Source organism: Sus scrofa, chromosome 10 (genome assembly GCF_054392235.1).
Source record: "Sus scrofa isolate SSC_HxYL_T2T_F1_AM1 chromosome 10, Sscrofa_HxYL_maternal_Yorkshire_Landrace_v2.0, whole genome shotgun sequence".
NCBI lineage: Eukaryota > Metazoa > Chordata > Mammalia > Artiodactyla > Suidae > Sus > Sus scrofa.
Window position 1 is genome coordinate 38,478,233 of NC_139392.1, and position 25,949 is coordinate 38,504,181.

The following is a 25,949-nucleotide window of genomic DNA, read 5'->3' on the forward strand; positions in this document are numbered from 1 at the left end:
AGAAGTTCTCACTGTGGTGCAGTGAGTTAATGCTCCAACATTGCCACAGAGCTACAATGTAGATCACTATTACAGGTCAGATTTGATCACTGGTCAGGGAGTTAGTGCAGCTAAAAAAAGAAAAGCAAACTTAGGCATTGTCTGTACCTGGACCGAATGTCTTCATCACTGAAAAAAAATATTAACTATTTTACCCACCATATTCAGGAGCGAGATTTTTTTTTTCATTTGTAAAAACAGAAAAAAAGTTTTATTTGAAACTAGTTTGTATAAAACAGGGTTATACATGAGGTTTTTGTTGTTTTTTTTTCAAGTTTGTAATAAAACAGGATGAAATAAAAAGAGCAGTAATAGAAATTTCCCAAAAGGCAATCCATCAAAACCAACTGGCTGCCAAGTGACTGCAGTGCCCTGTTAAACTTTGAGTTTGGACACTAGCTACATAAACATTGTTCTTCTTCAATGCTAGGTAATGACATCATGGATACATTAACAAATTTTCTATAAAGTAAGACACATTGATGTGGAAGTACACCTGGTGACCTTTTATCTCACCTATGAGGACAGTTTTTACAAAACCACACAGGGAAAATGGCAATCGTAAGGTGAACTACACATCTAAAATATGCAGAGATAATAGAATTACATGTTAAAGTATCAAGATATACACATTTTAAACCATTTATACAAAACTGGTTAGGTTAGATACAAATAAATGTTTCTTATGATAAAAAAATTCACAAAATATTGGAAGCATTCTATGATGAAAGTGGAAGAAAAAGTGGTGTGAGTGGAGCTTTGGGGAAACCTCCCCCCAACCAACTGGGGCTTTAAAGGACTGAGTATAGCACAATTTCACTGTAGACAAATGTCCACAGCATATCAGGATGGGGCAGAGACAAAAGACATCAACCCATTTCTAGAGGGCTAAGAATTGCACATTCAGAGAGGGCAGGAAGGTCAGCTCTTCCTGTTAGTGGTAGGAAGGAGTTTCTACAGGGTGAGTGCTGCTCCTTTCTACTAGGAGCCCACTGATTTTGCTCACAAGTGGCATTTTGTGTATTGACTCAGGACCCAGTCACTCTATCTCCGTGAATAGTTGGAGTGCAGAGATACTGTGCTGAGCCCATCCTTCTTTTGCCAGAGCCTTGCTTTGCATGTGAGGCTTAGTTGGCATAGGGGTTGGTTGCCTGTATTTGTGTGCTATCTTCATATTATCTTCCTTTCTCTGATTTTCTCCCTTCCAACATCATTGAGGAGAAAGCCCTAAAGATGCAGGTTGGGTGGTGACCCTGTTTCCAAAGTCCATTCACACTAGCGTCTGGCCAGGCTGAGCCCCTCAGAACCAATTGGTGAAGTCAAGTACTTCTTGATCCTGGGGGCTGAGTGGGTCCTAAGTGCCCTCATGGATCAGTAGAATGAGACCAGTGAGCCAGCAATGGAGTTCAGGTCTTGAAGTAGTTGAGAGAGATGGTGGGTGACAAGGCTGAGCTCACCTTGTCATGCTCATCCTGCAGCTGCTGCAGTGTAGTGTCTCCACCTTGCTCATCTTCTTGTTAGCCACACAATTAGGGACCATGCTCCTGAAGGGTGGCAAAGCCCAGATTGGACCGGCTTGATGCTGTTGTGCTCATGTTCCTTCTGGTGTGCCAAGGTGGCAGCTGGCTGCTGCTGCAGCAGGCTGTAGCTGAAGCTGCTGAAGTTGAGACTGTTTTGCAGTGCATCAGTTCACATGAGGACCAGTGCTGTTGCTTCACTTGCTTAGGCCTTGACTTGTGAGCACCCCCTGAAGCCTGGCCATTGGGCTTGGGGCTAAGCTGCAGCACCTGCTGTTGAATGCTCTGCACCACCCCCATGGCAGAGAAAGGAGAAATTTATCAGAACTGTGAGCTTAATTTTCCCTATGGTGTGTCAAAGACCAAAATGTTTTTAAAGGATTGCAAGTAGTTTATATTCATGACAGGAAACACATTATATTTTTATCATATTGAGATTCTCCAGACATCAAGAAGGAATCAGAAAATCAGCTTAAAACAATTCCTAGAAGAAAAAGAGAGCTACTTGTATTTATTTTCCCAGAATCTTCTTCCCAGTAACATGTGAACAATTTTTTAATATAAATAATACATAATTTTTAAAATGTGGGAATGTTGAATGAAAAAAATACCATTTAATTCTTAGAGAATTCGAGTAGAAAGCATAATAAATTGAATTTTTGACTTATTTGTACTTATAAACAACTCACACATTAATCTTGTAAACACAAATATACACACATCTTAAAATGTCTAGTTCAGTTTAAATGGTTAAATTAATGAAATTATATAAAACCATCAATTAATAATATAAATATCATCAAAGTATTATTTTGGTATCCCCAAAACTTCAGATATGTTTAAAAAGGTTCTCACTCTCTCTCAATCCCTTCATTTCTCCTTCTAGTTCTCAAGAATTGATGGGTTATATAACAACTACTACAATGAATTATTTATGAGAGGAACTAAGCAGAAATTAGGCAAATAGGAATGAGCACAGTGAAAACAAGTAAAAATACACAATTTTTAAAAAACATATAGATAAGTATCTACTAAAGTACTCATCAAAATATATATATGTTCACTGACATATGGGGGCATTTTAGCTTCACTACAATTCTAAACTTTATTTAACTGATGTGTCTGAGACAGCACAATTGTGGAAGATAAAGAACATTATATTTTGATTCTAAATCCTTATATTAAAATATCAGATTTAGCACCTAATGTGACCTTGGAAAGGTAATCTTATGCTTCAAAAGAAAGAATAACTAGGATTGATCACAATTTTTGTGCATGTTTTGTTCAACTACACGAATGTATTGTGATTGCATAGTATTTATTTATGAAATACATTAAAATATGTTATGTAAAATAATGTTTTTAATTATATATGAAGGATGCATACATATGAAATATGACTTCCAAGTTTCATTATATACAAAATATTAATAGAGAATTAAAAATAAGTTTTTTTATCACATCACTGAACAACAAATGGGTACCAAACAAGAAACAAAGTATTTATTATTTTACTAATTTTTTACATGACATTAAATTATATTAAAATGCCTTTTTCATGAGATTAAAACCACTGGATCCAAATATTCTATGATATTAGGCATCTTAAAAATACAACTCTGCCCTTGCATTGACTTTGGGATAACAGTGAAATAATAGTGTGTTTGCTTAAATTCTTCTGGCAATGTTGCCCTTGATAACTTCCTTAATTTTTCTGAATTATCTGTAGTGCAAGATGGTGATTTATGAATGAAGGTATATTTTAATCCAAATTAAATTGTTTCCATTAAACAATTTCCTACTTCACTTTAGGGAACCTAAAGGATAATAGTCAAAAAGTAGAAGGTCTATTCACTCACTGAACATACTCTACAAGCAAGCATTTCTGTCAATCGGTAATTAAGGAACTGATTGTATTTGTGTCTTCCTGATTTCACTTTAGGAGAAAGAAGCTAGAAAGACAAAAATAGAGATGGCAAGTTTTTATAAAACTTGGACATTCTGGGAAACTATAATCACATTAGTTCCTCAACCCTCACCAAGTCAGAAAACAAAGTACAATACATCCATAAGAAAAGTACAACCAACGCCAAGCCTGAGAAGGAAAGCTGTGATACCAGCTTCCATATGCTATTAAGTAGGCACTAGGTGTTAGAAATTTTGCATGATTTATCTCATGTAATATGCACAGCAAACCTCAAACTAAATATAGATTAAAAATGAGAATTACCTGACCTATAACCTGATCAATGACACAAAATCAGTTACTACTGGGCCAGGATTCAAGCCCAGGTTTCTCTCCCTCTAAACGTTAAGCTATTTCCACTTGACCATATTTCAGACTCATTGTGATACACTGTTGTTTCAGAAATGTTATCCCTAGAAACAACACAGCATCTTCATTTATTTTCATTCTTTTATAAAGCCACCAGCTCAAGTATACCATCATATTAATAAAAACAAAAGCAAACAAACTAACAAAACCCTAGAGTGGCTTCTAGATCAATTATATAACTAGCAACATAAATTCAAAATTCACTTATATACTTCCATGAGAAAAAATTATGATCCCTAAATATCATATACCCAGTGGTTGGATGATAGTTAATTTTCTCTCCAGTTAAGGTTTTTTTCCTAAATTTGAAATTTATCTGCTTATTTTCACTGCTGACTTAAATTACCTTCCATCAAGGAAATAAAATAAGATATCTAACTTACAAATCTGTTGACCTAAGCATGTTACGAGTCTTTCTATTTTCCCTATTATATTTCCTGAATTTTTCTCATTTAATTTTTATTCAATATGGGTTAACTACAATTTTCTGTCTTAGATTAAGAGTCTAAAGCACATAATCTAGTTTAAGATTCAATGTTGTAACTTGGGTTATATTTTGTAAATGATTTAAAAATTTACAAATTTTACTGTGGAAATGAACTGCTCATTTAATTATACTGTGCTATGGATAATAAATATTTGGAGTTTTATACCATGTTTTCAAGCTCTTCCTGAAATCTACAAGGAAGCTCCAAGGAGAAAACACACTAATTATCTCCTAGGACCAAAAAGTAACATGAGGATTTTTTTCCCATGGTAAACAAGAGAATGGTTCTGAAGCAGGAACTACATGATAAAATGATTATAAGAATGGACTTTGGCCTCAAGTATAAAATGATTCTTCAGTGGAAAAAGAGTATACATAAGATTGGAAAATAAATTTAATGATATGGCACATAGTCCTAGTTCTGACACTGAAAAGCATGTTTCATGGTGTTGATAGTTTAAATTCTCTGAAATTCAGTTTCTTTTTCCTAGGAATATAACCTGTTTACTTCTTTCAAAATTCTACCATATGCATAAAGAAATAATACAAAACCATGAATTATGGCATAATTCATAATCATATATATATATACACTCATTTAAATTTAAAGATGCTACACTGGTAAGTGGTATGAAAGACATTTTAAAGTTCATTAAGTAGTCAATAGGTGAAATAATATAAATAGGGAGGTCTCATCATGGGTCACTGGTTGAAATACCTGACTAGTGTTTATGAGGATGCAGGTTCAATTCCTGGTTGTGGCACAGGACCACAGCTGCAGCTCTGATTTGACCCCTAGCCTGGAAACTTTCATATGCTGTGGGTGGAGCCCTAAAGAAGACATAGATTTATAGAAAATACTAACAACAGCAATGGGACAGTATACAGATAACTGTACTATTCTAGGTAATAGAGTGTTAGAATATTAGAGATCTGGTAGAGATAAAGTTCAGCATCTGAACCTAGTACCATCATGATCTGAGGACACTTTAGACTTATCCATAGAGTAGTACTAGACTACATACTTAAAGGGATTCTTCAAAAAGATTGTGAAAAATACATAGACACTTTGGCTGCATTCTCAGTGATTCTAAATTAGCAGATAGGGAATGTTGGCCATGGCATCTGGTTCTTACAAAAAAGAAAGAAGAAAAGAAGGAATGAAGTAAGGAAAGATAATATTGATAACAACCCATTTGTAGAAAAGAGATCTATTCATTAAATGTATTCCCAAATGATCTGTATATTCAATTCAACCTTAATTAAACAAGTATTTCTGCAAAAACTGGCATGGTGATTTATTCCTCTGGTATTTTATATAATGCTTTCTTTAATATAATAATAAATCCTCTTTTCTCAACTATGATAATAATAGTAAAATTTCATAGAAAATATCCTATATAGGTGATGATGAGGAATATCAACAGTAAAATTAGACTATCCAATATGTTCTGCTGTTTTGACTAGTGGAGTGACAGTGAATCAGTTGTTTAACCTGTCTGTGCTCCACTTTCAACATCTGTAAATTTCAGCATTGGGATACACTTATTGAGGAATCTCTCTGGATGCTGCAGATACAGTGTTGAACAAAGTAAGCAAGAATCCTGCACTCATTAAGCTTACTTGATAGTGTGTGTGTGTGTGGGGGGGGGTGGCAGACAGGAAAGAAAATGCATTAGAAAAATATATGAAAAAGATGTTAATGGAGATAACTGTTGTGGAAAAAATTAAGGATGAAGGGGAAAGGGAAGAGAGATAATTTTAAATACAATGGCAAAGGCGTTTTTCACTAAGAAAAGAGCAAGGAAAAAAAAACATGTAGTTGTCTATGAAAAGAAGGTTTCAAAATGAAGAAAAGAGAATAGCAAAATTGCAGGCAGTATCCAGACTGAAGTGTACTGAAGAGTTAAGATGACATGTGCTCAAAACAAAGTTAAGTACAATTAAGAGAATAATAAGAAATGAGTTCATAGAGTTAAGGAGTTGGGACAAGATCATTTTGGACCAGTGAGCTCTTGTTAAAGTTTTCATTTTCAATCTTAGTGTGATGAGAAGTCTTGTGGTATTTGTCAAGCAAGTGATAATCCAATTTACTCTATATAACAGTACTGCTCTGGCTTCTACATTGACATTTGGATTCTACAAGGATATGGCCAATCAGAGACAAGCCAGGAAGCTGTAACAATAATTCTAAGACTGAAATAATGTTCCCTGGGTCAAGTCGGTAGCAGAAAAAAAAGTTAAGTAGACTCCAACTGCATTCTGTCTTGAATCAGGATATCATGCTGAGAAATTGGAAGTAAGATGTGTGAGATAAAAAGAAAATTTCAGGATTACTATTGTTTTCTAAGCAGAAAACTTAAAATGTTATGTTTTTTATGCTTTTTACAGGGAAATTTTCCTTTTTTCACCAAATGCCTTTTCAAATAACATAGAGAACATGATAAACAAAATGCATCTCCCAATAAAGATCACATATTAAATAGATAGTTAATTCAAGGTGCAATATTCCCCACCTTTTCTAAGTTATTTAGAAATACTTTGCAATGTCATTGAATACTCATTTATTTATATTTATATAATGTTTAAGAGATCATAATGCACTTTTGGTCATGAAATTATTTAAGTGAAGTTATACAACTTGTGACTAATACTGTGTGCTTTTGTTTTTAAAAGAAAACAGAGTTACATATGTTGTTGGGATGTATTTATAGAGCATTTTTATTGTTAGGTTGCTTTTAGAGATTTAGGAATATTTGAAAACATGTCAGTTGTGTGTAATGGTGTTGTTAGTGAAGACTTTTCTATTGAATTTTCAAAATGTTGTAAAATGTGATTATTTGAGTGGCACCTCTCTCACTATCCAATGTTACTTTGCATTTAACTATTCTCTTTCCAGATTTCTGAATTCACATTTTTTAAAAAATGAATAAGTTTTTTGAAAAAAACTGAAAAAATAATTCATTTTGATTAAGACACTATTACCCAACAAGATGAAAATGTTCTACAGCTTTGTAATCAGCTGTGCAGATCTCAGCATACTTTTTTCAGTGGGTCATCTTATATCTCCCTACCAAAATGAATTGTAAAACATCCATTTTTGGAGATGAAAGGGAAATCCTGAGCAAGAACCTAGGCAGCAGTTCATGAAATTTGGGTGTGAACTAAGCTTCTAAATCATTGAGATCACTGGGTGGAATGGATATTTAGAGGAAGATCAACATAAGTAAGGACAATAAGTGTGAAGTAGAAAGACTGAAAAATCCAGCAGTTCTCTGCTGACAAGTCACTCTCTAATGCTACTTTGAGATATCTGCCTTCTTAAGAGTCTAGAGGGAGGAGAGTAAAAAGGATGCAATTTTTCTACTTCCTGTCATGGGGATTGCCCATAGCCAAGGAAAATGATAAAAATGTAACAAAAATTTTACAATGCCAGGGACTGGGATGTAGATTTAATGGTCTCTGCAGCCAGGTGTCACAAACTGGTACACAACCCTCAGTACATCAGATCAGGTGATTGGTTAATATCTGTTCCCCACAAATCCTTATAGAGGATAGTCAATGATTGATTGTTGATTTCATTTTATTTGTTGGGGGCAGAAACTGAGAGACAAATGTAAGAAAGCTTTCTTTCACTGTTACAGTTCATTCTAGAGGCTGAGCCAGGAATGGACATCAGTTTTTCATACAAACTTCAGTTTCCAGTGAGGTCTAGTCCTGGCACTTGCAAACTGATCTGGTGCATGCTGGTTACTCTGCATGCACTAAGTGAGCATGTGCCACACTATATGCAGGCAGGTGTTAGCATCATATGTGACAAAGATTACCTCTGCAGATACAAAGCCTGCCAGACTGAGTCTTAATTTAAAGAGGTAAGAGTTATTCCTGTCCTTCTGAGTCAGATAGGCTTAGGGAGAGAAGTGCTGTATCAAAATAAATTAAAGTAAGATTTATACTCTCTAATGTCTGTCTTGGAGACACTCTCTGGAGCTGAAGGCTTCATTTAGATTTCATAAAGTTACAGTGCTTAATCTCAGTAGGGTTATCAATTATGTCATGTATTATAAGCCCTCTGATCAAGACAGTGAACAACAGTTTCTATTCAATACCCTGAGAAATAGTGGAAGTCAGTGACTGATACCAACACAATGATGTGAAAAATTGTCCAGACATTCTATTCAGGATTTTTTTTTGTCTTTGTGCCATTTTCCTGGGCCACTTCCATGGAATATGGAGGTTCCCAGGCTGGGGGTCAAATCAGAGCTGTAACTGCTGGTTTAACTCCACAGCCACAGCAACATGAGATCTGAGCCATGTCTGCAACCTACATCACAGCTCATGGCAATGCTAGATCCTTAACCCACTGAACAAGGCCAGGGATTGAACCTGCAACCTCATGGTTCCTAGTCAGATTTGTTAACCACTGAGCCACAATGGGAACTCCTATTCAGGGTTTTTTTTTTAAGTCTTTGCGTGAACAGTTAGAAAGATGATATGCCATTGCCTCATGTGAACATGTAAATATTGCTGGTTCCTACATGCAAGTTATCTTGTTAAGGTAAAATATGTTATTATATATCTAAAGCCTTTTGAATATTGTCTGGCACATGGTAAGTGCTTAGCAAGGTATGATACACTGTTATATCTATAAATTATTTGGAAGCAAGCATAGCTGTTTCTGTTTTTAGCATGCTCTAATTTTGTCTTGTTTTCTATCATATTTTTACTAAATAGCACTTTGGTGTGACACAATAAAAAGCACATTCTATTGTAAATTTATTCAGACTACATGCTACATTAAATAAAATGACAAGGAATGTTCATGTCAAATAGAAATAGTTTAAATATTTCATATTGCTCATTGATTATATTACACATGTGAATGACATTATATTCATCATTTCTAAACTGTATTTTAAGACAATAGGGTAGTCTTAATTTTGGAGAATTTAGTTAAATTGACTTACCATTTTATCAACTTAAGTTTTATCAAAAACTCATAGAATCTGTTGACCATATTTGCCTACACAAACCAACAGGATACATTTCCATATCATATAAATAGAAGTTACTGAAAGCAAGGTAAAAACATAGTTAATAAAAAACAATAGAATAATGAAAAGAGCCTATAAATACATAAAATGATATAATGCTTATTAAAGATGAGAGAAGTGCCAAAAAATCATACTATTAAACTATTCTAAGCAAAACCCAGTAGCAATAGCTGTAAATATAGAATTTAAATAACATGGATATCAGACAAAAAATGTCATAATAATTTGAAATGCCATTCATATATAATATGTGAATTTTCTAATAAAATAGAGAAAGGTAATTCACTTTTAAAAGATTTGAATAAGTTAATTGATAGTTTTGAATTAGACAAATATTTTTAAACATTTAACTACTAAAAAGGAATTCATAATTTTGCACTTTATTTTTAATATTTAAAGTGTTTAAGGAAAATCATCCAATGTAATTTTACAAGGAAAACAATGCAAATTTCATAAAAGTTAAAAATTTATAATTTTTATTGCTTGAACAAAAACTATCTAGGTGCAAAAGTTTAAACAAAAAATAAAAAATAGTGGTAAAAGGGAAACGTGTCATTTTATAGCCTTTAAATAGCAGAGTAAATAAAAACTGCAATTTCAGATTATATAGAAGAAAATATTTAGGGAGTTGCCTTGTGGTGCAATGGGTTAAGGGTCCAGCCTTGTCACTGCAGAGGCCCAGGTAGCTGCTGTGGCATAAATTTTCTCCCTGGCCTAGGAGCTTCCACCATGCCTCAAGCATGGCAAAAAATAAAATAAAATAAAATTTAAATAAAGGAAATTTTACACTCAATCTGACTAAAATGTATGAGTTGCTGAAAAAATAAAAACTCATTGTAAATTTCTAGCTTTTAAACTTGTCTCTGTTAAAAATGGTAGGAGGAGTGAGTCAAGCATTTAATTCAATAATTTATTTTAATGATTATAAAAACCCATAGAATGCAGGATAAAGGCAAGGAATTTTTAAAAATACACAGAATTTCAACAAAGGATCAGTTTACTGAAGCTTGTTGATACATCATATAAAGGTAAGGTAGCCACCAAAGAAATAGTACTGCATGCAAAATTTTAACTTGATGAATTTATAAATGTTTCAGACCCAAAGCACTGCAAAATGAGTCTCCAGTTTTTTCCCATGTACCAAGAACCATTTCACCTTAGGTTTCAATAACAAAAGAATAAATAAAATGTTAAATTTGTAAGTCTATATGGAAAGCTACTAAAAAGTACATAGGAAATGAGAGAAATATCACTTATGTATATAATATGTATGTATATACATAGAACTGTCAATCTAGACCTCGTACAAAGCTGTTAATAACTGTTAGGGCTTTGTATTAACTTAAAGTTTTCAATGTTTTCCAAATTTTCTCTAATGTTAATATATAGCACTCTAACACCAAAACTATGTAGTGCTGGGTTGTTCCTTAGCTATTTGTGTTTGCCCTTTAAATCAAACAAAAGTAATTTATAAAACTCAAGTGAACATTCTTTAAGAAGAAGTCAGGGAGCATTAAAAATAATGCAGAAATGTGAGTGTTCTAAGGATAATGAACAGCATTTATTAGTACTACATTAAATGCCTTACAGACATTATCTGATTTAATCTTTATAATAACTTCATGCACTTTGGAATTATTATTTGTATTCTAAAGTTGGGGAATCCTGAGGCTAAAACTTTCTGTGAGTTTTCAAGTGTTATACAGCTAAAAGTGTAGAGGGTCTAGAATTTAAATTCTGAAATGTGTGGTACCAAAGCAAGTGTTCACAATCACTATGATATATTGCTTTGTCATAGAATAAATAAAATAATTTCTAAAACTGTTCTCATTACTCCTCATATGGAGGTCTTTTCCATAATGAAATTCTCTGAAGTTGGAGTATAAATGGGAATTTGTGTGATATAGATTTAAAAATGACAATTGTATGTTTTAATTTTGAAATTAAATTGCCCTTAAAAACATGAACATTTAGACCATAGATTTAATATGTTTCCTAATTTCCAATACTTGATGGATTTCTGCAGTCAAATGCTCAGCCACTGAGCTATACCCCCTATAGGGGGTATAGGGGTATAGCTGTATGGATTTCTATAGGCATATTCCTAGAAATTAAAGTATTGCATTTGGTTGAGAAAATGATGTTTTTAATAAATACAAAGGGATACAACTGTTTCTGAAAAAGAGACCAAGGAAATATACTATAAGGAAGAGGGGGAAAAAAGTTGAAATCAAAAGATTAGAATCACTGTCATTTTAATTGTGTGGATCCTGTTCTTCTCTGCATGAGTCCGCTGAAAGTATTTTTTAATTCTTTGTTTCTAAGACTATAAATGAGTGGGTTCAGCATGGGGATGACAATAGCATAAAAAACAGAAGCCACTTGATCCTTTTCCAAGGAGTAGGACTGACTTTCTTTTGAATAAGTAAAAATTGTAATAGATGGTGACTCCCAGGAGGTGGGAGGCACAAGTAGAGAAGGCTTTTTGCTTTCCTGAAGTGGAAGTAATTTTCAGGATAGTAGACAGGATAGACACATAGGACACTACAATTGTGATAAGAGATGCCATTATAGTGGATCCAGCTGCAATGAATATCATTATTTCCATATCTTTTATGTCAGTACAGGGCAAGGCTAAAATTGGTGATGTGTCACAGAAGAAGTGATGTATTACACTGGAATCACAGAAATCCAATCTGCTCATGCAATGCACATTGACAAAGGAGTCCTGAAGCCAATTGAATAAAATCCCAAATCTATTGAGCAGCAGTGTCTTGTGGACATAACAACATGGTAATGCAGAGGATTGCACATAGCTACATTGTGGTCATAGGCCATGGAAGAGAGAAGAAAATATTCAGTGGCACCCTAGAAAACAAAGATACATCTGGGTTAAGCAGTTTATGTATGAAATATACTTCATGGAAGTCAGTAAATTATCTAAGGTTTTAGGTGTGATGACTGCTGAGTAACTGAGGTCAAGGAATGACAGATGGCTGAGGAAAAAAATACATCAGGCTGTGAATCTGGAAATTCAGGCAGATTATCAACATCATCCCTGCATTGTCCAGCCCAGTAATCAGATATATCAGGAGAAATAGCATAAACAGGACCTTCTGGATTGCTTCAGAATCTGTCAGTCCCATAAGGATGAAGTCAGATGTGTGTGTGTTATATTTCCACTGATAGTTTTCAGTACTGTTGAGAAATCTAAATTGATATTTAGCAGAGATTACTTCAAAAATGTGGTATTTATATGTAAAACATGACATATTTCCATTAGCTTCATGTATGTAGAAAATGACAAGAGAGTTGTACAGAATATAAAAAGAAAAATCTTGATTGACAAATGTAGAAATTGGTATAACTGGCATTTGGATTTAATGTATAATATAGGCTAATACATTGAGTATATAGAATATGCATGACTGTTCTGAATGCTTCCCTTTATTAAAGCATTTAATTTCAGTGATAGTTTTATACCATGGGTAGTATTATTAGCCACATAATTTAGATAAGAAAAAGGGAACAGGTATTTGGGTAACTTATCTGGTTCTGTAATTCTACCAAAATAGATTGCTTCCATATAGTATGCTTATTTCACTATATTCTTATTTATAATTAGCTTCAGTAAACCTGAAGGAAAAAATGCTATATATGTAATAAGCAATGATGTAATAGTTTTAATCCACCATGTCCTGTCCTTTAGGTGCAATATTATTATTATTATTATTATTATTAATACTTACATTTTCACTTTATTTTCTTTTTTAACTTTTTAATTTTTATTTTTTTATTATTATTATTTTTAACAGGTGCAATATACCAATGAAAAGGAAATTTCAACCTCAGTGGATGTTAGTGGGGTGTGTTAAAATAGTAAACCACATATTGGTATTAATTTCAATAAAATGGGCTATTTTCATAGTTTGGTTATTCAAAATCAAATTTCATTCAAAATTATATTTTTAAAATACGAACATTTCTTGTAGACCGATTACCTCAACTCTGCATTTCTAGTTCCAGAAATCCTGGCATTATGTAAGATAAGGTCTAAATAGTATCTGTATGAATATTATTCTGATAATGTATTTGATTCTAAGGAAAACCTTCTAATTTTGAAAATAATACTTACCAGGAGTCAAAATTTTTGCAAAAACAGTTTTTCAATATTTTTCTGTCTAGATATTTGTCAACCTCAAAATTTGCACACAAGTAAGATATGAAGACCATTTAAATAGAAAATTCCTGTAATAAACATTTTTCTTTGAGGTAAGTTATTTTTAAATTTTAGTGCATTCATTTTTTTTGATTCTGAGGGAAAAATAAATCAACCTAGAAATTGTGTTCAGCTCCTGACCAAAGGTAAAATTTTCAAGGAAGCTATGTTTAAAATGAATATCAGGAGTTCCCATCGTGGCGCAGTGGTTAACGAATCCGACTAGGAACCATGAGGTTGCGGGTTCGGTCCCTGCCCTTGCTCAGTGGGTTAACAATCCGGCGTTGCTGTGAGCTGTGATGTAGGTTGCAGACGCGGCTCGGATCCCGTGTTGCTGTGGCCCTGGCGTAGGTCAGTGGCTACAGCTCCAATTCGACCCCTAGCCTGGGAACCTCCATATGCCGCAGGAGCGGCCCAAGAAATAGCAAAAAGACAAAAAAAAAATAAATAAATAAATAAAATGAATATCAAAGATCAGCTATGTATGTAAACAGATAAGATTATGTCTGGCTGCTCAGCCTGTTAATTCTGGGGTAACTAATATACTGGGGCTTGATGATAATGCAATATTTGATCATCCCAGTGGACCAATTTCCAAGGAAGATTACTTGACATGTTTTTAAAGAAAAAAATTCAAGGGCTCCATGCAGCTCTGCTGGGTTTTGAGAAGTTACTTGTCTTTTCCCTTAGTAATCACACAGTTAAGAGCCTAATGATTTGGTCTTCCTTTGAGATGTCTAAATGGATGCCTGTGGTAGTAGGGAAACTCTCTCTATGGAAATATTTAATTATTCTAGGAATGAAACCACCGGTAATAGAATGATATATTTTTCTTAATGAAATTTTATATTTAAATTTGTGATACTACATGGGAGGAAATGTGTTCATTAAAAACATAATGCAAAGAAAATATGAAAATAATTCAAAACTGTTGAAACACTTTGATACACCTCAATTATTTTTGTTCATAAAATATTTTTGTATACATATAGATTTGCATGATTATTACTGTATTCTGTATTAATCCTCAATTTATGCCTAAATTTTCATAATATACTATGAGCAGTGTTACATTAGCCTTTCATAAATCCCATAATTTGTAGATATTTTGTTAATTCATGATAAATTGTTATGTAGATTTAAATGGGACTCTTACAGGAAAGTCCACTCATACTTCACAGTTTCATGAGATATCATATTGGTGTGGATAAAGGAGCACCTTTTGAATGTATTGTAACTTTGATGAAAGGCAGGCCTATTCATTAAATGTTAATGCTGCTGAAACAGGCTTATTTGGAGATTAAAAAGCCAGCATAAATTTATTTGAAAGTAGTTAATTTTGAGGGCTAAAAAGTTAAACCAAATAAGAGTCTTATGGTAATTTTCAGTGTAAATGCTACCTCCAAAGCCATGGTGATTGCAAAATTCTCAGGAGCAATTGTTTCTTCCTGAATATTTTCTCTACATTTTGGTCATGTCAAGTGCTGCTTATGATTTTAGGCTATTATTATAATTTTTTCAGACTTGTCCACAGCATGAAAATTTCTGAGACCAGAGATTGAACTGCTCCACAGCTGGGACCAAAGCCACAGCAGCAAAAACCCCGGATCCTTAATCCACTGAGCCATGAGGGAATTCTGATTTTTGGCTATACTTATATCATTTATTGTGTCATGGAGGAAACCAAAGTCTGATCAGAGATGTTAAATAACTTCTGACTTAATGATGACATACTTTTATACACTAGCTCATTGCAGTTTTAACTATGCATATATATACATATTTCTTTCTTGGTTTATTTATTTACTTTTTTCTTTCTTCTTTAACTCATGTAAGACTTTTTTTTTTCCTTTTTTGGATATATGCTATTTTTTCCTTTCTAATCCATTACTTTTTATCTAAATTTTATCATTCTTCCCCTACTTTACTAGGATTATGGATAACAACAAACAATTTTCCCTCTACTCTTTTTGTTTTTTGACAGAGACCCACCCATTGTATTGAAAGACAGATTAATAGGAGAAAAATAAGCAGAAATTTAATAACATTTATATCCCCTGTATACATGGTGATAGCAAGAAATCTGAGTGACTCCTTCAAATGGCCCAAGCCACCACCTTAAACACCATATCAAGCTAAAGACAAAAGATGATGTGGGTATGGGAGACAGGAAAAAACATAGAAAAGATGATATGTTTGTCAACGCAGGTTCAAGTCCAAGCCTTCTTCAGTAAGAAGAGTTTCTAAATATTTAGTTATCCTCTTCTTCACACAGAGAGAGAGAGAGAGAGACATCCTTGCAAAGGAAGATTTCCATTTTAAATGTAAATATCTCTTACAAAAGGGTAAATTCTACTTAGTTTTCAGAACATCTCTTATGTCTGTTTCCTAAAAATAAGCAGCTCAAAGTAATCCTTATGCCATAGAGGCATATTTTGGCATAGCAATGCTTTTCTGCTTCAAGTTGAATACATTGTTATTTCTCTAGCACCTAGTAATATCTTTTTATTTCCTTTTTATTACCTGTTTGAAAATATAGGAATTTAATATATACATTATTCATTTGAGTGTTGCTTTAAATTTGACTTGTATGCAATTATTATATTAATTAGTCTTATTGTGGCATAATAAATATATCACCTAAGTTAAATTTTTAAATTTCCTATTGTTTAAGAATAATTCAAGATTTTTAAAAAATTAGGTTCAAGCTAAAAGATATATTTTTATTCTTTTTTTAATGTAATTTCCCAGGCTAGTGGTTGAATCAGAGATGTAGACACCAGCCTATGTCACAGCCACAGCAATACCAGATCTGAGCCATGTATGCAACCTATACTGAAGCTCATGGCAACACCTCTGAGCCAGGCCAGAGATCAAGACCTCATCCTCAGAAATACTAGTCCAGTTTGTTACTGCTATGTCAGAACACAAACTCCCTATTTTTATTCTTTAAATATAACTTTCATATTGGACTGTGTTGTAGTCAGAAAATGTTACTCCTTTAATTTAAATTTGGTAAAGTTATCGAAATTTATGGATTAATCAATTTATCAATTAATTTGTGAATTCATTAATTGAAATGAATGGATTTAGATTTATGGATTAATCAACTTGTATAACTGACTCACAGATGCTGGGAAAGAAAGAGTCAAATGTTGATATGCATGTCTGGCCTAATCAATTATATTATTGTAGATTATAAATTCACAGCTGGGGAAACAAATAAATACAAAAAAAATAGTAATATAACATGTTAGGAGGTGAAAAGTATTATAAAAATAAAATATGAAACAGCTTGAAGGAAGAGGATTCTGGAGTTAGAGCATGAGGAACCAATCAGAAATATGTTAAGGAAAGGATAAATACAACCCTGGAATTTGAGCAAAGATTTGAAGGAGGGAAGAATTATTCAGGCAGGTACAAGTCAGGGGGGTGGTTCAGACAAGGGAACATCAGTGCAGAGGCTCCATGCATTGGATAGGGTATGCGGCCTGAGGGTCAGAGAGTACTAGGTAGTAAAAGTTTTATGTTGGGGGAGGTGTGGCAGGAGAAACAATAATGAAGTATCTGTGTGTCTATGGTGATAAGGGCTTTGGAGGAAAAAAAAGAGCAGGGTATGGATAGAGACAATTGGTCCTCTTCTCTTAAAAACAAATGTTGGAGTTCCTCCTGTGTTGCAGTGAATTAAGAAACCAAGGGCAGCATGCAGTGGCTCTAATCATTGCAAAAGTGCAGGTTGGATTCCTGGCATAGTGCAGTGGGTTAAAGGATCCAGTGTTTTGCTGTATCTGTGGCTCCTATTCAAACTTTGATATCCCATGGGTGTGGCAATAAAATTAAAAAAAAAATTTCTAAGGGAAATTTCTTCAGAGTCTTCAGACTGAAAGATATGAAGTAAAAAATTTAAAAAAAAATGCTGGAGGAGGTGAGAATCAGGCAAATGGTAGAGTAAAAACTGTGTTCTATAAAATTAGTTACTCAATCCTAATGTTTTGCATCACTTTATTTTGGTAAAAAATGTGTGAAAAAAATACAATATACTGGAGATTGTATTTTGACTCACTTTGATAAACCTTTGTGTTTTTAGAATTTGTTATACTGAATAAATATAAAACTAGCTATGTTTTCTCTAATATATTCATGTTTTAATACCAATAGTTCTATATTTTTTCAAAAACGTATTTTTATTTCTTATTTATTTCCTTTAGCTATTTTTAGATTCTCAGCACATTTCCCTTTCCCATATTTTGAAATGCACATATCCTATGTAAAATCTTAATTTACTTTACAGTACTTTTTGTAATTCAGATAATATCTGGAATTCATTTCTGAACTGACCTCTAATCTTTGTATATGGTTAAAAGAGTGAGTCTGACTCTGCCTACTGTCAAAAAGTCAATTTCATTTTACTTTCATTGAGTACATTTATTCTTCAGGAATTTCTACAATCCTTCTTAAAATAAGAGAAATTAAGGCATTTTCCTGTTGTGCAGCTGGTTAAGGATTCAGCATTGTCACTACAATGACTTGGGTTGGTGCTGGGGCATGAGTTTGATCCCTGGATCCCTGGTCTGGGAAATTCTGCATGCTGTGGGAACCACCAAAAAAAGAAAAAAATCCATAATTTAATTTTTTTTCTTTATTTTGATATAAAAGATGTCATAAAGTGGTGAAGTGGAACATGAACTTGAGGAACAAAAATGTTAACAGGTAGATTTCAAGGGCACTACAGTTTAAATAGACTGAAAAAACACTCAGTATTTTTATTTTGAAGACTGATGAATCAAACATTTTAAACTGAATATCTTATAGCATAATGAAACAAAGAAGAAAACATCCGGGTCATTTTACACACTGTGATCACTTTGGGGACATTGTCCCATTGTTCTAAACATTACTGGGTTGATCATCTGGCCTGGTCAAGTTCAAGAGTCTGGAAAAAGGAAAACTGGAGAAAATGAAAAGGTATAAATGGCCCATTCTGGACAGATGTGTATTACAGTTTCTAGAGGGAAAGTATAGAAAAAGTATCTTGAAGATAGAATGATGGAAGTTACACCAGGCATAAATATGAAGAGAATATTGAAAACTGTATGTGAACATTTAGTCATAACTTTGGACAAATAAATTATATTTCTACTTATGTTGAGTGAGAAAAGAATGGCATGTTTTTGCTCTTAGAGAGAGATGAGCAAGGATACATTAGAGCATAAAAATAACAATTAGACACATAATTTTACTGATAGTAAAGATTACAAAATCTTGAAATTATCTGCAGAAGAATACATATTAAACACAAATGAAAATAAATATAATACATATAATTAGACCTTGGGGAATATAAATAAAGTTCAATAGTCATGATGTTTCAGACAATTATAAAAATTGAGCAATGAAGTTATAATGCATGAATGAAAATCATTGGAATAAAAAGAAATGGAAATATAATCAGGTTAATAGGTCTCCATGATGATGAAAAACCTTGAGAGCAACCAATCTGAATTAGACTCTGCTTAGAAGGAAAAAAAAAATCATGTAGACATAACAAAGGAAATGACTGATAAGACATTATCCTCAATATATCCCTAGAATAATGCATAGTATGTTTCAAATTTTCACTTACAATGGTTCATAACATAGTATATTACATTATAGAATGAAGTTTGTAGGAGTCAGACACTTGTGAAAAAAGAATTAAAAATTTAAAACCAAATAGATATTTGTGCACACAGAGATACTTTCACATGAATTATCTTTAGCTACTTACTCCCAAGACTGAAGGCTGATTGTTTTCATAGTAGGTTTGCTTGTGATGCAGGGTATATGAGAAGGCTTAACTACTTGACTCCAAGGGTTTAAAATCATACACAAAATGTATAAATCTATGCATACTCATTTCCATAACTTAACCATAAGGAACAATCATGTGAAAAGAAATCTGTTGATTACTATGACATTTTAATATATAAATGGATTTTTGCAAGAATTCTAGAAATAGAAGTTTCAAATAAACTAATGTGTTTTTGGACGACAAAATGCACACACCTCTCCAAATACCAAAGAAAGGACTAAAGTCGAATCCCTGCCCACGAATCACTGTGCTTCCACAAGCAAATAAAAAGCAAAGGAAGTATGTAATTACATATTGTGTATGTAATACATTAGCAATGTGTTGTGGAGAGCAAATTTTTCTGTCAGAGAGCTTACATACCTGTTGAAGAGATATATCATAAACATACACTTTCTTTTTAAAGCACCTCATCAAATTCCTTTCAAAATACATTTTAAATATGATGGCCAAATCCTTTGGTTACTACTCAGTGTTTCATGCTCAGTAAAGGCAGTACTGAGGGTTACATCTTTTCCAGTGGTCATTTGTAACAGTGCCTGGGAGAGTTCATTAAATGAGATTTACATTGTCTCTTTTTAAGGAAAAATGAAAAGGAGACAGTTTCCCCTTTTAATACTATAGACTTAATGAAGTTTTTTTCTGCTGTTTTAGAGAAATGAGAATCTCTACAGATCCCTTCTAAATGCCTCAGGAATTATGCTACTGCTAGTACTTCATTTATCTATACAAACACACACATAGACACATTCACACATTTAAAAGTTTATCAAGTCTTTGAACTCAGGGAGGCACATCAAGGTGATGAAGAAATTAAACTGTTGTTTTTGATGGACAATCAACTCCACTTCATGAATGCATTGCTTTTCTGTATAATCAAAGATCATGTTTCAGAGATAAATGATTAAAATTCTAACTGTTATGGTGAAATGAATCTACATGTTCAAGCAATGTCTCTATATTACCCAATGTCTCTTGTTATCACTGGTCACCCCTGGAATAACTTCAACAACCCACCCCTTCAATCCTAGACTTACATTTGATTTTGTTAATACTGCACTTTTTCTTTTGCTCTCTAGTTTTCAGCAATAATTTCTTGTCAATAATATTTGAGTCATTATCTCTTCATCTGCTAGTTTACTACTACTCTCAATGTGTTGATGGTTGAGAAAACAATATCAAAAAATATGAAATGTCATTAAATACTTGTCTAACATACTTTAGTGTGACAGCATGCTCACTCAATAATGTTCAGGGAAAGATTCAATTACCAGTCATTTGATTTCTTTTTTTTTCTCTTTTGTCCTTTTAGGGCCATACTAGCAGTACATGGAGACCCCCAGGGTAGGGGTCTAATCAAAGATGATGCTGCTGACCTAACCACAGTCACAGAAATGCCAGATCCCAGCCACATCTGTGACCTATACCACAGCTCACAGTAATGCAGGATCCTTAACCCATTGAGCAAGGCCAGGGATCTAACCCACAACTTCCTGGTTCCCAGTTGGATTCCTTTCTGCTGCTCTATGACAGGAACTCTAAGTTGCTTTCTTATTTGTGCATGTGTGTGTCTGAAATGAACTCTTAAAATAATGATTAAGTATTCCGTTCACATTAAATAATAATTTGTTTCTCACATTTTAAGACTCTGTTTTCAGTTATTTTGTGTTATTCTTTTTGGAGTTATTCTAGTATTTTTCTAATTGTTGGAGCAATAGAATGCTTGAAACCAGCCAGATTTGCTTTAACTGCAACATTAAGAGATTTGTCATTCAAAATGTTTTCTTTGTATGACTCTCAGGAGAGCACTTTTTACATCTTTATTCCTCAAACTATAGATAAGTGGATTCAGCATTAGAATGACAGTGGTATAGAATACAGATGCCACCTGTGCTTGGGTCAAGGATGATGTGTTATCAGGCTGCAAATATGTGAAAATCAGGGACCCATAGAAGATAGTCACACCCATGAGGCGGATGCACAGGTTAAAAAGGCCTTCTGTCTGCCTGATGCAGACTTGATCTTCAGGATGGCTGAGATAATTACAATATAAGTGATAATGATGAAGAAGAGAGAACCAAGAAGGGTGAACCCAACCAAAACAAAAATCACAATTTCAGTGCTAAATGCATCCACACCAGACAAGGCCAAAAGAGATGTGATGTCACAGAAAAAGTGATTGACGCTGGTATCACAGAAAGCCAAACTGCTGATCACACAGATTGATATCAGAGAATTGGTGAAGCCTACTGTATATGGCATTGCTCCCACCAAGTTACACATTTTCTGGGACATAATCACTGAACACAATAAAAGACTGCAGATTGTGACATAGCGGTCATAAGCCATTGATCAGAAAAAAAAAAAAAAACCACTACACACCAAACCCACAAAAAAGTACATTTGAACAAAGCAGCCAACATAGGTGATGGTTTTCTCATTTGACTAGAAATTCACCAGTGCCTTCGGTGTTAGAGTAGAGGAATAACGTATGTCAATGAATGCTACATTGCTAAGGAAAAAGTACATAGGTGTGTGAAGCTGAGAGTCAATTCTGATTAACATAATCAGTCCAAGGTTCCCCAAAACAGTGAATAGATAAATAAATAGAAACATCAAGAAAAAACTGACTTGTAGCTCAGGGTGATTTGCAAATCCAGAGAGGATGAAGAAAGTCACTTCCGTGAAATTTTTCCCAGTCATGTCTATCAACTCAGGACTTTGACTTACCTGCCAAATAACAAAAATGGAAGTTAAGAGAAGGATGCACGTCTGAAGACTTGATAATCACCATAGACTTTGACTCCCACAATGGGAGCTTGACCAATGGGACTTGAATGTTAATGACATCAAGTTAATTGAGAACTTATATATAATTTTTACTCTTTGAAGAGCTAACACATGAATTAAAAATTTTCAAATTCACAGTTGTGTGTACTTGGTTGCACTCAAAACAAAATCTATCTGGAATGATTTTTTGAAGAGATTCCTTCTACGATCTAACAGCCTCTACCCTAGTATCACTGGACTCCAAGTTACACACTTTGAAATTTACCTTCTGGAACACATTATACTGTGTTAGAAAATATAAAGGTTATTTAGGAAAGTAGGATCTTTACTTTGTGAATTTAATAATACTTTTGTGTGGCAGTCTTAAAATTTCAGCATTTTACAGCTACTTTAAAGGATTGCTTTTGGAATGGATAAGCAATGAGATCCTGCTGCATAGCACTGGGAACTATAACTAGTCATTTATGATGGAGCATGATAATGTGAGAAAAAAGAGTGTATATATGTATGTGTGTGACTGGATCACCTTGCTGTATAGTAGAAAATTGACAGAACACTGTAAACCAGCTATAATGGAAAAAATAAAATTACTATAAATAAATAAAGGATTGCTTTAAGAGCTTAATAAGGTTTTAGGTGGACATATTTAATATCTCCTTGGAATCAATAAAATTTGAAACATTTTGTAAAATATGTACATATACACATATTTATGTATTATATTAATATATAATATACACTATAAATTTATAAATTATATAAAACATATATAAAAGGAAAAAACACTGCTTATTTTACATGTTAAAGCTAAAATTCTCTAGTTTTTTTCTATCACCTATCTTTTCTTTCAATTGGTGAGATATGACCAAATGAGGAACTTTATATCATAGTCAAATAGTTTTGTATGTGTGTTTAGTAACCATGTGTGTTTCCAACATGAAGTGCATGGTTATCTATGACCTAAGGGGATAACTAATTCATTGCAATATGGGACTTTCCAAGTCAATGTTAAAAAGCTTACAAACAGTGAAATAAATATGATTTGTTATATCTAAAACAAACAAAAAAAATATATAAGTTGATTAATTAGAAATTAGAGAACCTACTTGTTTAGTTATATTGACATAAGTGGGTGATAATCAGAACTGAAACTAGCATGACTTGTTTTTTTCTCTCCCGTTAAGGCACTGTAACCTCTGGCACTTTGCTAGAAAGAAGTAACTGTTGCTGCCTCCCCACTGCCCCTTCCCCCCAACTCCCACATCAACCAGAGCTGATCCTAGGCCCTCTTTGGCAACTCAGCACCCAGATCTCTCCTTTCCCAGGACAGGAGCCCACGGCCTTGGATCAGCATTGCCTGGATAGTGTAGGGGGCTTTGGCGTGCCCAGAAACCAAAAAGCAGAGCCACAAGAGGGCCCCCCAGCCTGCCTTTCATGGCCAGCCCCACCCTCAGTGAAGCCAGGGAGTGATGCCTCTGGGGAGTGACCCCATCACCCAGGACCCCATCACAGTTGTGCCCCCCATCCTGCCCATCTGTCTCCTTAGTGATTCTGCCAGTGTGCACCTCCAAGTTGGCAACAGCTGGCCCTGTACTGGACAATGCAAGGTGAGGAAACGGCCAGACCTTTGGGCCTTGCTAGGAGCATGGTGAGTGGGGGCACTGGTGGCACTGGTGGAGTGCACTGCCCAGGGAGCAGCTGACCTGACCACTGGAGTTAAAGTGGAGAAGTGCAGCCCAGCTCTCTACAGGTATGTGCCACACCCTGGCAGAGCATGCTTAGGACTCACCTGAAGCCAGCCAGAGCCTCTGCCACCACAGGTTATTGGGAGCACTTGGGAGCAGTCCCTGGCCATGCAGGGTAATGTGTAGACCAGCAGGGTGCCTGGACTGTGCTCTGCCAGGCTCCAGGTCTGGGATTCCCAGCCACTACTCATCCTTCCCGAGCTGCTGAAACTAGCCTAATGTTGGCGCAAGTTTATTTCAGACATTTATCACTCTGCTGGAGTAACCCAAGATTTGATGTAATATTAAGTATATTTAATCACTTAGTATCTCTCATATACAGTGTTACTATTTGTCCATTCTTTCCTTTAACCAGTAGTTAGTCAATGGCAGCAGTTTGTCTTGCCTGTCATTGAAGGTACTTTTCTTAAAACTTATTGGAATATACAAGCTTTTGTAAAAAGAAAAAGTTTCTCTGTGTTAGAAACACACACATGACACACAAAATAATAAAGAGGATGTTAAAGTTAGATTTACCTGGGATTTAATCCACAAAAGGAAACTTCTTTCCCTTTCAGCTCTCTGCCAGCCATTTTCAGGCTTGTGATCAGACAACAAGAAGAGAAAACATTGTGCAATATTTTTGTGAAATTCACCGTATATTTTTGACTTAACTATGTTTCCCTCAACAATTCTGAATCCCATCAATTCTCAGTAGAATAGTTTGAATCTGATGTTTTTGCTGCTCCTATTGTTAACACAGAACTGTATCTTTTATATAATGGACACTTGAAGATATTACGAAGTTGATGAAAAAATTGTTGGTAGTTGTAATGACAGTTCTGGATAATATGTATACTACCTTCCATTGATAGAATAAAAATAATAGACAAATTAACAAAGTATTTATTTTGTGTGCCTCCTCAAAACTAATATCTATTTTTTAGCTAAAATTTAGATTTGTATTCAGGATGACTTTTTTTGTAGTATATTCCTAAAACAGTCCCATAACAAAGGATTGTCTTCTGAAATCTAGAGTTAAGCAGTCTTTTTATACAAGCATCTCTTTTAAACTCATAAAATTAAATCATAAAGGAATTGGTCAATTAGCATCTTTGATCTCTTGAGATTTGTAGTTTAATTGTACCCCAAGGTTTAATTTGCCTGGGCTACATCTCCAATGGAAATGTTTGGAAATAAATATCCTGTACTTTTTTGTATTTCAGTGTCAATGTCTGCAGATAAAGTAAAAACTGCAATTAGCATATTTTTAACAGTTTATATTTGTTTTGATATTTCATATACTATATACCAACACACACATATATAAAACATTTTCTAAAACATTAGGAAATGTAAATGAGATTCATGGTATTAGAGAATATCAGATAACCACTGCCATTGCCTGGCTGTCAAGATAAACTCTCTTAGCAAAGAGAAGTGAGCTTTCCTATCTGATTTAATGGTATTAATATACATTGGAATTATGTTAACACCTATGTCAATAAATCATATATGTATTTAGTTTTAATGCAGGTATTCAGTGATTTTTAATTGACTGTGCTTAATGTTATACACACAAAATGATTGGCTGAGGATAAGTATACCATCTAGTAAAATAAAAAACCTTAAGTGCAATTAAAACTCATGCTCTCAGTTTCATGCTCAGCTGATTTGAAAACTTGAAGTACATTATTATTCTACTTGGTTTTTTTTGTTTATTTTTTAAAGCAGCTTCCTGGGCCACAGCCCTATAAAGATTCCAGATCAGTAGGTCTGAGATTGATCCACAAAAGTAAAATTTTCAAAATACCTCATATCCATGGACTATTTCTAAATACTAGCTTAGACAAATCTCACAGACTTGTCTAATTAAGTTAATTTTCTGATGATATCATTATATTTTCTTATTTACTTATCTTTAGAAAGGATTTTA

General features: G+C 33.9%; 3 pseudogenes; all 3 read right to left on the reverse strand.

The window, feature by feature from the left end:
- Positions 1 to 1,339: 1,339 nt before the first annotated feature.
- LOC100512010 (achaete-scute homolog 1-like) lies at positions 1,340 to 1,856 on the reverse strand (annotated as a pseudogene).
- Positions 1,857 to 11,682: 9,826 nt separating this feature from the next.
- Positions 11,683 to 12,704, reverse strand: LOC100737473 (olfactory receptor 8H1-like; annotated as a pseudogene).
- Positions 12,705 to 21,267: 8,563 nt separating this feature from the next.
- Positions 21,268 to 22,202, reverse strand: LOC106505231 (olfactory receptor 8I2-like; annotated as a pseudogene).
- Between the last annotated feature and the right edge of the window lie 3,747 nt (positions 22,203 to 25,949).